We start from the raw sequence: 13,261 nt of genomic DNA on the forward strand, positions 1-13,261 counted from the left end.
TTGTATCTATATTCACACACACGCTTGCATACATTTAACAATTAGCATGGCATCAATCATCCCAAAACCTAATCACTCATCTATCATGGCATATCACAACCAAAGTATACATCTATCTCATCTCATCCAAGGCAGCAAGCATATCACAATACGGTAGCATCAACAAGGCATTAACATCAAGCATATCCCAAACATCCAAGCATAGCATCATGGTATTAGCCAGGCATATTCATCATGTTCATAAACCATATCATGCTCATCATCACAATCAAATGCATGTTCATGTAATTATGCATGACTTACCTCACTTACCTTATAGCACCACAGCATCTATATATCAATGCATGTTCATGTGATTTAGCCAAGATATAAACCCTAATTATCAATTTAACAATCAAAGCATGTGAAACATGTTATTCTACTAACCCTAGGCCTAAACATGTGAAAATTAGACTTAATGAGACTTAAACAGATGATTTAGAACTAAGCAAAACAATCAAAATTGCAAGAATCCTAAATCTGCATTTCTAGGCACGAGTATGCGTACGCATGCCTCTTGTATGCGTACACATACATAAGTATGCGGACGCATACATACCCAGAAACATAGTTTTAAAGCAAGCAATAAAATAACAATCAAACCAAACCTAACATGCTTCTAATATAAAACTAAACAACCTAAACTAACAACAAAGATATCAAAGATAAACAAAACAAAATCTATTCCCAAACATGCATTGGATCTAACAACAAACAAGAGCAACACTTAACACATCAAAACATATTCATCAATATATCAAATCATATCAACTTTCTAATCAAAACACGATGAGACAAAACAAAATAAAATCAAACAAAACAAAACATATTTCTAAACTTGAATAACATATAAATTAACTAAGAACAACAAAAACACAAGTTATAAAATAACCAAATCAAGAAAAAGCCATGAAAAGAGACTTACCTTGCTATGGAATACAAACTTGATTGATATTTAACTGGCACCTCAGTATCTACTATCTACACAACAAGATTGAATAAGATTTCAAGGTAAAAGAAGATTTCAATAGTATATAGGTAATCACAACTCAAAAACAAGATTAGTTTTGAAAAGGGATTTGAGAAATCAAATTGGGAAAATAGTTTCTGCCTTAGAACTAACTGAAGAGAGGTTTTTAATTTGTTCAAAACGTGCAAAGGTGCAGTATGTGTGTTTTAGAAAAGAGAATTAAGGTTTTAGAGAAGATGGAGGCTAAAAAATGGTTCTCTCTGGCTAGGGTTTTAATTGGAGGCATAAGATGAGTATTTATAAGTTAAAATTAGGGTTTTTATAATTTTTAATGATCATTGGACATTCTCAAGGGTCCATGGGCTGGCCCATATCAAAGAATTTTGTTTTGGACCTTTAAAATGAAGTTTTAAAACCCAGAAAATCGGACTGCCAGTAGGCCTAACTTCAAACAGTCATAACTTACTCAATTTAAGCCCAAATTAGGCAATAATTGTATTCAAATTGAAGCCTAGGATGTTTACTTTTCCAATGAGACAAACTTTACTCAAAAATTCTTTGTGGATCAAAAGTTATGGCTAAAACAGTGAGTAAAGGTTATTTTTCAGAATCGTTTTCAAAGTGATTTGAGCACTTTTGGGTTGTGATTACTTCCAAACTATCCAAATAACTTCAATTAACTTTTGTAGATATGTCAAGCTCATCATTGGGACTGGGGACTAAAGTTTATTAATCAGGTACAAAATGAGGTGTCTACAATGGGATCATCAAGTAAACCCCCATGCATGTTTGGAAACCCCTCGAGTGCACTTTCCATTCAAGATCATCATCATAATTTTGCACATATCCCTTGGGAATTGAATATGTAGGCACAGATCCCCAAGACAAGAAGATAAAAGAAGAATATGGAACTTGAGTACATATCCTTCTTGGAATTGAACATGTACACCAGAATTGAGGCATAAGCCACCTAGAATTGAAGAGATTAAGATGGAGATAGCAATCACATAAAGGCAGGAGCCACGCTAGATTAGAAGAGATTGAGATAGAGACAGAAACTACCTAGAGGCAATAGCCACCCAGAGAAGTTTGAGGCAAGAGCCCTAGATGGACACCACATATATGTTTCCTTTTTAGCTCATAAGAGCACCTTGTTTGTTTGGTTGACGGTTGAGGCCGTTGGCCATTTTTTTTTGCTTTTCTTTTTTAGCGACTCTAGGATAGTGCGTCACTTGCCTTTTACCTACAATTGGCAAAACAGGTTCTTGGATAGTGAACCTATCGTTGTTCATTTCCTGAGTAACACTTGCGGGACTTCGTACATATGAATTCCACGCAACTCTACGAAGTTGCATCCCGCCCCATTTTGTTTGCCATGTACATCGAAACAAAATGTTTCGTCTCTTCTTCTTTTGATTCCATTAGTGGAGCTCATGAATCAAAAGAGGGACATCTGTAGACACTGCATTTTGTACCCCTTATGAGTCGGGCCCTGTTCCCCAATGATGTTAGAATTCTAAAGCCCAAGGTTAGTTTAGGGACCAACTTGATGAAAATTGACTTAAGGAAAGTGTTTATGAAAAACATAACTTATTTTTGGACAAAATAAACTATTTTTGGAAAAGAAATACCACAAAAACCCTACGGCACACGTGCACATACGTGTACATGCATGTGCATGCTAGGGTTCCAAAAACTATGTAAGGCAAGTTTTATGCATTTAAACTAGGTTTGTAACGGATACCACATTGTCTAGGAGCCACCCCAAACCCCTATTTTTTGACTAAATAAAGCCATAAATGGTAATTTTTCAAGGAGGACGAATTTCGGTGGTAAAACACATAAGATTCACTAGAAAATAGTGAATCAAAGAGGGAGTTTTTCATAAAACATCCTCATGTCAAGTTTTGTTTGATTGGGACCTTTTCTGTGTCTTGATCTTTGAGTTCTAAGTTTACTAACTCAACTTTGATTTGGTTGTGAATAGATTGACTAAGGGGAACGGTTAAAATCAAGCTCTAGAGAGTTCTAGTGTTGAGGTAAAGTTTCTAATTTTGGCTCTTCGCTTTCCCTTACATTTCTTTTGATATTGTGTTTATATATGTGTTTTGTTTGCTTTAATACGTTTGTTTAGATTAGGTTTTCTTTCAAGGTTAACGTTCAAAAAATTTCGATAATATCCCCGGAGATATCGGGCATATCTTAGTGGCTCCAGGCAAAGACGTCCAAGTTGTTCTTCAAGAACTTGATCATCTCTTCCTTTGTCAAGGGATCAAGGCTCATCCCTACCTTTGTTACCTTCGCCGACTCCTCTTCTACTAACTTAACTATTTCCAATACTTCTACTGCTTCTGAATTTTATTCTTTGATTATCCACATGTGGTTCTCCTTTAAGGCTAGTACAACTTAATAGCATTCACGAGCTAAAACCTAGTCACCTTTGTTAGGGTCATATTTTCTATGTAATTGGTTAATCCTTTGACAAAATGCACTTTACTTGTAATTGGGTAGATCTAAGTTGGGTTTAATATATCAAGAAGTATGTTGTTCAAATATATCAATTGGTATCATTTGTTAGGACATATGTGGAACTTGTTATGAACATATGTCATTTAGAATTGGGTAATCCTTTGACAAAACGTACTTTACTTGTAATTGAGTAAATTTAGGATGTGTTTAATACTTCAAGGAATAAGAGTTCAAGTCCAAGTATTGAAGCCATGCAAATCTGTCCAAGAATCAAGTGAAGAAGTGTTGTTTATTAAATCTCGACAGATAGCTCGACAAATGTATCTATCGAGATTTAATATGTGATTCTTGATAGCTCTCGACAGAAGCTGTATCTATCAAGAATTACGAAATTCAAATTTCCAGATCTATTTTTCACGCATATCCAAGCTATTTGTGTAGGGTTTCTTTTCTTACAACCCTATATATAAGGATTATTTTAAGGGCCGTTTCACTGGATGCAAAGGTTGTTGCAATTGTTGTTGCACTTATATTGTGACCGGAGAAAAAAATTACCCTAGTTCATCTTTCTCTTGAAGAAGCTGCTGCATCTATGTGCCAAGGGTTTTGTAACCAAAAAGCTTCTTGATCTTCATCGTGTGGATGAACTGAAGAACTTTGCAGCCAACATCTTTCTCAAGTTGGTGTGTTAGTCACATATTAGGATCCATGCATCGATTGGTTAGTCACATACTTGGAGCCATGCATTGAAAGGAGAGATTGTCACTACATTACAAGTCCAATTGTGTATTAGGGTAAGGGTTCAACTGTAGGTTCATATAAGGTAGTGGGATTCCTTTACTTGTAGCCACTTGTTTTGATAATAGTGAATTCTCGGGAGTGGTGACTTTAAATTCACCTGGTGGGGTTTTGCCTCGGTGGTTTTTCTCATTCGTAAAAAAATCACCTATTTCTATCGAGAATTATGAAATTCAGATTTTTAGATCTGCTTTTCACGCATATCCAAGCTATTTGTGTAAGGTTTCTTTTCTCACAATCCTAAACATATATAAGGATTATTTTAAGGGCCGTTTCACTGGATGCAAAGGTTGTTGCAATTGTTGTTGCCCTCATATTGTGGCCGGAGACAAAAATTGTCCTAGTTTATCTTTCTCTTGAAGAAGCTGTTGCGTATGGGTGCCAAGGGTTTTGTAACCAAGGAGCTTCTTGATCTTCATCGTGTGGATGAACTGGAGAACTTTGCAGCCAACATCTTTCTCAAGTTGGTGTGTTAGTCACGTACTGGGATCCATGCATCGATTGGTTAGTCACATACTTGGAGCCATGCATTGAAAGGAAAGATTGTCACTACATTTCAAATTCAATTGTGTATTGGGGTAAGGGTTCAACTATAGGTTGGTAAAAGGTACTGGGATTTCTTTACTCTTAACCACTTGTTTTGATAATAATGGATTCTCGGGAATGGTGACCTTAAATTCACCGAATGAGGTTTTGCCACAGTAGTTTTCCCCATTCGTAAACAAATCACCTGTGTCAAATTTAATTTTGTTAAATTTAGTTATTTGGTGATTTGTTTGTGCTACCACACATATTGCATGTTAATTGACTTAATTAATTCACTTGGCTAATTAATTGGTTAATTTACCTAAGGGGTCAATACATTCTTGGCCTATCATCATTAAAGACATAAAGGTTGATCCAAGAAACAAGTAAAGAAAAACAGTTTCATTAAGTCTCAATAGAAGCTTGACAGATGCTACTATCGAAGTGTAATGGAGAAGCTCGATATAAGCTTAATCTATTGAGATCTATGATTTCAGAATTTCCAAATCTGAAATTCGGCCCACAATGACTTGGTTGACTAGGGTTTCTTTTCTCACAACCCTAGTTATATATAAGTCTTATTTTAAAAGTCATCATACGCAGAAACAGAGACCTAGACTCATATACTTTGTGTGAAGCTACTGCATTTGTACACCTTAGGGTTTTGTAACCAAGGCTTCTTGATCTTCATTATTAATGAAGTGAAGAAATTTGTAGCTAACAACAATCATTCAAGTTACTGGAGTTAGTCATGTACTGGGATCCGTGCAAAGGAGTTAGTCACAGATTGGAGATTTATGCAACAAAGGAAAGAAGGCTACTACAATATCAAGTTCAATTGGGTATTGAAGTGAAGGTTCAACTGTAGGTTGCTATTTTGGGACAGGCTAGTGTAATGGTAAGATTCTTCATACTTGTAGTTGTTTGATTATTGATTATAGAATTCTTGGGAGTGGTGACCTTAAATTCACCTGGTGGGGTTTTTTTCCTGGCGAAAGGTTTTCCCATTTGTCAAAAAATCTCCATGTCAATTTAATTTTTGCTGCATTTAGTTTATTTGGTGATTTGTTAGTGCCTCTGTGATTTGCATGTAATTTGACCTAATTAATCAACTTGGGTAATTGAATTAATTAACCGGGGTCAATCTATCTTAACCCAGCAACCCTTTATCTCCCCTTGTGGATGTGAGCGCCCGTGGTGATCCTTTTGGGTTTCCCCAAATTCGTGGGAAGTACGCCTTGGCCTAGGTTGGACCATGGTGGAAGGTATAAATATAGTCGCCACCTAGTTTAGGTCTAGAAACCATAAATATAGCACCTTTCGTGGAAGGATTGATCTTTACCAGAGCAATTGTCCAAAGTTTAGGTATGGGAATGGGAAGGTGTTAGGCACCCAACCCCACCCGACTCATGGGTTAGCTTCCACTTATTGTGTTCCAAGTCTTAATCTCATTAAAGACATACTTAACATGTTATTCTAACTCACACACACCCTAACATGCATCTAAAGCAAGCAAACATGGCATAATCATCCTAAGCCTACCATTTATCTATCATGGCATTTAAGCATATATTTCCAAGGGCAGCAACATCACAAAGAAGATTCAAACAAGCATGTTATAATATCTAAGCATCAAACGCATGGGATTCAACCAAGTATATCATGTTCATCAACCATATCATACTCATTAAACAAAAAATGCACGTTCATGTGATTATGCATGACTTACCTTATTGCATCAATGCATGTTCATGGTATTCAAACAAACTAAAACCTTAATAAGCATAAAAGAGATAAAACAAGATAGAGTAGACAGATGTTTATAGATATTAAAACTAGGTTAAACAAATGCTAAGCATGTAAATAAAACAAAGGAAAAATAAACAGAGATGAATTAGGGTTTCTGGGTAAGCGTATGTGTGTGTATACATAGGGTATACGTGCGCATCCCAACTGTATGCGTACGCATACTTCGAGTATGCATAGGCATACACACTCGAAACCCTAACCCAGAAACTTAAAATAGAAAAACATAGAAAACAAAAAATCTAACAACCTAACATGCTTTAAACATAGACACTACATAAACTTAAACTAAACAAACATGTTATAAACACTTAACCATGTATATAAAAACAAAAACAAAGAAAAAGCAAAGAGAAATGAAGAGCCAAAGTTAGAAACTTTACCTCAACACTAGGACTCTTTAGAGCTTGATTTTGACTATTGCCCTCAGTCAATTTATTCACAACCAATTCAGAAATGAGTTAGTAAACTTAGATTTCAAAGATCAAGATTAGAAAAGGTCCTAATCAAACAAAATTTGACTTGAGGATGCTTTGTGAGAAACTCCCTCTTCGATTTACTATTTTCTAGCGAATCTTATGTGTTTTTTCACGTTTTTTGTCCTCCTTTGAAAAAGTGGCTTTTATGGCTTTATATAGTCGAAAAATACAAGTTTGGGTGGCTCCCAAATTATGTGGGATTCATTCCAAACCAAGTTTAATGTAGAAAACCTTTCCTTACATAGTTTCTATAACCCTAGCTGCATGCGCATGCAGTAAACATGTGTACGCATGGCTTGAGTGTGCGTACGCATACGCGTGTATGTGTGTGCACACTTAGGGTTTCTTGTGGACTTTCTTTTCGAAAAAAATGTTATTCTTCCAAAAATAAGTTATATTTTCCACAAACACTTTTCTCAAGTCAATTTTCATCTGATTATGCCCTAAACCAACCTTGGGCTTTAGAGTACTACCATCATTGGGGAACAGGGGCCCGAGTCATAAGGGGTACAAAATGCAGTATCTACAAGATGTCACCATCTAAAACCGTCAAGGATGTGCAAAAACTGACAAGAAGGGTTGTAGCCATTAATAGGTTCATCTATAAAGTAATGGACAAGTGTCTGCCTTTCTTTAAGACCCTTAAGCAGGCCTTTGCATGGATAGACGACTGTGAAGCAACATTCTAGGAATTGAAACGCTATTTAAGTAACCCACCACTCATGAGTCCATTCAAGAAAGGTAAGGATTTATTCTTATATCTAGTAGTATCAACCACAGTTGTAAGTGCAGCATTGATTCGAGAAGAGTCTAAGGTTCAGCACCTAATATACTACATCAATCAAGCTTTCCAAGGGGTAGAAGCAAGATGCCCATGCGTGGAAAAGATCACCTTTGCTCTGATCGTCACCTCTCGAAAGTTGTGTCATACTTTCAAGCAAACCCTATATTGGTAATGACAAACTAACCAATCAAGAAGGCAATGAACAAACCAGAAGCAGCAGGGCAAATGGTGCAGTGGGTAATTGAACTAAGCAAATTTGACATCAAGTACATGCCTCGAATAGTGATAAAAGCTTAGGTATTACTTCCCAAGAAGGAGACATCCTAAAATATGGAGTATAGCTCTAATTCCCTGCCACCAACAACGAAGTAGAGTACGAGGCGATACTGACGAGGCTCAAAATGGCAAGATCTTTGGGAGCAAGAAAAGTACTCTTGAAAAGCAACTCAAAGCTAGTGATAGTGTAACATCCTAGCCTAATTGCATAATTAATTTTATGGATTTATATGCTTGTTATTATCTTAATTAATTTAAGTGCATAAGACTTTGATATTTTGATGTTATAAAAGATATAGATTTTTTTTTATGTCATGGAAAGAAGTTTATAAAGATAAGGGTTTATATACAAAGTTATTTTATTATTTGGGCCTATCTAGAATATAAGGTTATGGAGGGGTGGAAAGTAAATTTTAAAAAGTTGAAAGGGTGACTCATCAACCCTTTTCCCCTTAGCAAGCACGTGCCCCACCCAGATTATTTTCCCTTGACTTCTTTGCTGCACCAGAACTCTTTCTTTGTTCTTCTTTCTTTGCTCCTTTTTGTTCCTCTTTCTTGGTTCTTGAATGGGCAGCACCATCTCACACACCAACAACCTCCTTTCTCTCATTGAGATTTTATATATATACCTCTCTCTCACACCTCAACAGCCCTTTCTCACGTGTGCCTTTTCTCTCACCGAAACCATATATACCTCTCTCTAAGAAGAAATTAAAAGCTTAACACTAAAGTTTAAGCTTCAAAGTTTGTGGGTAAGTAAATAAAACTATATCTTGTTTTGGGAATTTTGATGGTGTAATTGTTTTCTTCAGTTTCCCTTATTTATTCTCTAATTTGATTGTAGAAGCTGAAATTGTGGTTTTGTGTTAGTAATTTGAAAGATTGAAGATATTATGGTCAATTGGATGCCTATTAATGTATTCTAACATGTATAGTATAGGTATAAAAACACCCACACGAAATGAAGGTTAATTGCAATTAGTTGATGATTTTGTGAGAAAATATGTTAAAACTGTCACTGTGACAGATTTAGTGTTTACAACATGAAAAAATATGGATTAAATCATATCATGTGAATTAGGATGCTAGGAGTAGTTCTTATGAATCTTAAGACACACATGGTTGTAATTGAAGTGGCCTCACAACAATTAGATCAATATAAAAATAATGGTTTAATTTTTAATTTGAATGAAATTCTGTTAGGACAGATTTGAGTATGTCGTTTTATATGATTTTTAGTAAATTATGGTTTTATTCTTTGACTCGAAATTGCTATGGTATCTACTAGACATCTAGAGGAGTGGCTCTGTAAAAGTTCATGAAAATTGGATGTGAATAGATAGCCCATTTGTATTTTATAAATGAGGTATATGCTGCTGAAATAAGCAGTGAACAGTAAATGATATACCTGACTTTGAGGATTTAATTCTAAAGTTAGGGTGAATGTTTTGAGCTATAAATTAGTATGCTCATCTTTTGGTATGTTTGGATCATAGATAAATTTTGTATGCCTTGGTTTCTCTATGGTTTGGTACATAATGTGTTTGATGAATGTATTTTGTATTTGAGGAACCTTTTGAGATGGAAATTAAGATCTCCTTGAGTTTGAGAGTTAGGTTGTGATTCATGTATACATTTATATATTCAGGAGGATTTGTTAGTATAATTATTGGTCTTTCATTTAGGTGACGAGAACGAGAACGTGGACACTTGAGCTCTTTTTATACAAATCTCTCGCGTCTTCTGTTTTCAGGTAAGGGATATGTGACATGTGCGTTTGATATGTATAGGGATTGTTTAAAAATTTATTATGCATCAAAACCTTTTAATTAGACCTATTACATATAAGCATGATTTAAGTAAAGATGTGTGTTCGTGAATTGTTGAATCCTATATATATGATAATTTTAGCATATTGATGCTATTACTTATATCACAAACGTAATGTTTAAAGAATGAAGCGGATATGCTATTGTTATGAAATATTTATGTAAAAGTATAGTTATTAGAAAAATATAGTTTTTGAGTTATTCCATTGTTATGATCTGAACTTAGCTAGTAGGGATTATAGTACTAGCATTTCAATGGAAATTTTGATTAGCCATTATAAGTGGTGAGGACTTTGCTGTACCCGCCCTCGTTGGGAACGACCAACTTGTGGAGGATGCCAACCAACCCCTATGGTTGACGATATGATCACACCGAAAGGGGTGTGATACTTTCTGATATGATCCTGGGATTTCCTAACATTGTGGGGAATGTTGGATGCTTGGCACTATGTGCTAGAAGCCTCCCAAAGTTGTGATAGACTTGCAATTGGACTAACTAATATGTATCATGAATGAGCTATTAAGCTATTTGGAATTTATAAGACAATTATGATGATAAGAAAGGTATGTTGAATGTGTTATAAGTTTGATGAAAAGTTTATGATAAAGTATTTTATATTTTATTTAAAGATATGGTTATTGAATTACTTTAAGTTCCTTATTATGTCATTTTCTTATTATATGAAAGGAAAATGATGTATTTTCATCTGAAAGTTCATAAGTTATTTTAAGAATAATATGAAGACTATTTATCAAAGTGAGTGTATGCATAAAATATTTGATTTACATGCATTCTTATTAAATGCTCATGGAGCTTAAAACCTTACTGGGCTTCGCAGCTCACCTTATTATATTTTAGTGTACAGGTTCTTTCCTGGAAGCAGGGAAAGTATTAGAGGTGGCAAGGAATCTGTGATTCTCGTTTGTTAGTATGTACAGTTTTCTTTTGTTGTATAGTAGTTTAGCTCTTTTGTTGTATTGGAAGAATCAAGATGTACTTGATCCTTTTAAGCACAGATGTATTTCAGAATCTTAGTTTGTTTTGAACCCCAGTTGTATGTCTTGGGGTTAGATTTGTAAATAAAAGTTTTGCTAAACGTTTAGCTATGAAATATTTACACAAATACCTTAAGTTTTAGCAAAGTTGTAATCTTGAAAAGTTCAAAATGAAATGAAGTTTTAAAGTTTTTATCAATTTTGTAGATTATGTTTTTATGCAAGGAAAAAAAAGGGAATGCAAGAAATGGATTTTGATAAGAACCTTTAGCTTTAGTTGGTTCGTGTTAGTATTGAGGTATACTTGATATTAACATGTCGGTCATGCTCTAAATTTTGAAGTACAGGTTTGGGTCATGACAGATAGGGCAAATCAATAGTGAATATGAAGCAAAAGAAAGCAGGCTGCAAAAGTACTTGAAGCTGACAAACCAAATAATTGGGGAGTTAGAACAGGTAAATTTCATACAAGTCCCACGAAGTCAAAACTCAGAAGTGGATGAAGTGGCTAGATATGTGTCATCAAAGGACGAAACAAGCTTGCCAGATCTGAAGCTATAGATACAGAAGTTCCCTAGCATTGAAGAATTCCATACCCTTTCAATACATGGTGATGCCAGCTGGACGACCCTAATCCTATCATATCTTAAAGACGAATAGTTGCCGTTAGATCTAGAAAAGGCAAGAAAGATTAAGAAGCTAGCGACTAGTTTCACAATCCTAAATGACGCACTCTACAAAAGGGGCTTCTCATTGACTTACTTGAGATGCGTTGAATAGGATGAAGCTAGGTATATCCTGGATGAAGTTCATGAAGGTATATGCGGAGATCATTTGGGAACAAGGTCTCTAGTAGGAAAGATCATCAGGGCTGGATATTTCTGGCCTACAATGCAGAAAGAGGCCGTGGAATTCGTTAGAAGATGTGATAGGTGCTAGAGATATGGAAACGTCTAAAGAGTACCTAGGGAGAAGATGACAACCATAACAACACCATGGCCGTTTACAAAATGGGGAATTGACATAGTAGGCCATTTGCCTTAAGGTAAAAAGTAGGTAAAGTTCCTACTTGTAGCAATTGACTACTTCACAAAGTGGGTGGAAGCAGAAGCCCTAGCAACAATCACAGAAGCCAGAATACAAAACTTTGAATACAAGAACATTGTTTGCAAGTTTGGCATACGAGGATGATCATCTCAGATAATGGTTATCAATTTGACAGCCAAGGATTCAGGTCATTTTGCTCGAGCCTTGGTATCAAGAACCAATTTTCTTCACCATGCCATCCTCAGGCCAATGGACAGACAAAGGTGACTAATCGAACACTGCTGAAGATCATCAAAGTTTGACTAAAGTGGGCAAAGAGTGCATGGCCAAACAAACTACCAAGCGTCCTATAGGCTTATCGAACCACGTCCATAACCCCAATAGGAGAAACATCGTTCAATCTCACTTATGGCACTGAAGCAATAATCCTTGTTGAAGTATGGGTTACCAGCATGAGAAGGGAATTTTTCAACGAAGAAGGCCACGACGATCCTCTGAAGATGAACTTGGATTGTCTAAATGAAGTGAGAACTGAAGCATCCCAAAGAATGGTAAGATATCAGTAGAAGATGGCCGGTTACTACAACCAGAGAGTGAAGCTTAGAAGATTCAACATAGGAGACCTTGTCCTACGAAAAGTCACACCGTCAACCAAAAATCCAACCCAAGGCAAACTAGGGCCAACCTAGGAAGGCCCCTACAAGATCACCACTACTTAAGACAAGGAAGCTATCATCTGGAATCCATGGATGGGAATAAATTACCTCGTCCATGGAACATTGAACACCTCAAGAGGTATCATCAATAGATGTAAAGTTTTGTAATTATTGACATTTTTCACTTATGCTTTAAAGCAACTCAATAAACGAATTATTCATTCACAATCTTTATGAGTGTGTTAAAAAAAAGAGGAATCAACCAACAAGTGATAAAAATCCTTACCAAAAAGGATATAAATCACTACCAAAAAGGATATAAATCACATGACGATGCTAGTGATAAAAATCCTTACCAAAAAGGATATAAATCACTTGACGAGGCCAGTGATAAAATCCTCATCCAAACGGATACAAATCACATAAACGTCCAAATGATATAAATTCTCTTAGTGAGGATACAAAACATATGACGAACTAAAGTGATACAAATTCTCTTAAGGAGAATACAAATCACATAAACGTCCAAATAATATAAGTTCTCTTAAGGAGAATGCAAATCATATGATGGACTAAAGTGATACAGG

The sequence above is a fragment of the Quercus robur genome, chromosome 1 (assembly GCF_932294415.1).
Source record: "Quercus robur chromosome 1, dhQueRobu3.1, whole genome shotgun sequence".
NCBI lineage: Eukaryota > Viridiplantae > Streptophyta > Magnoliopsida > Fagales > Fagaceae > Quercus > Quercus robur.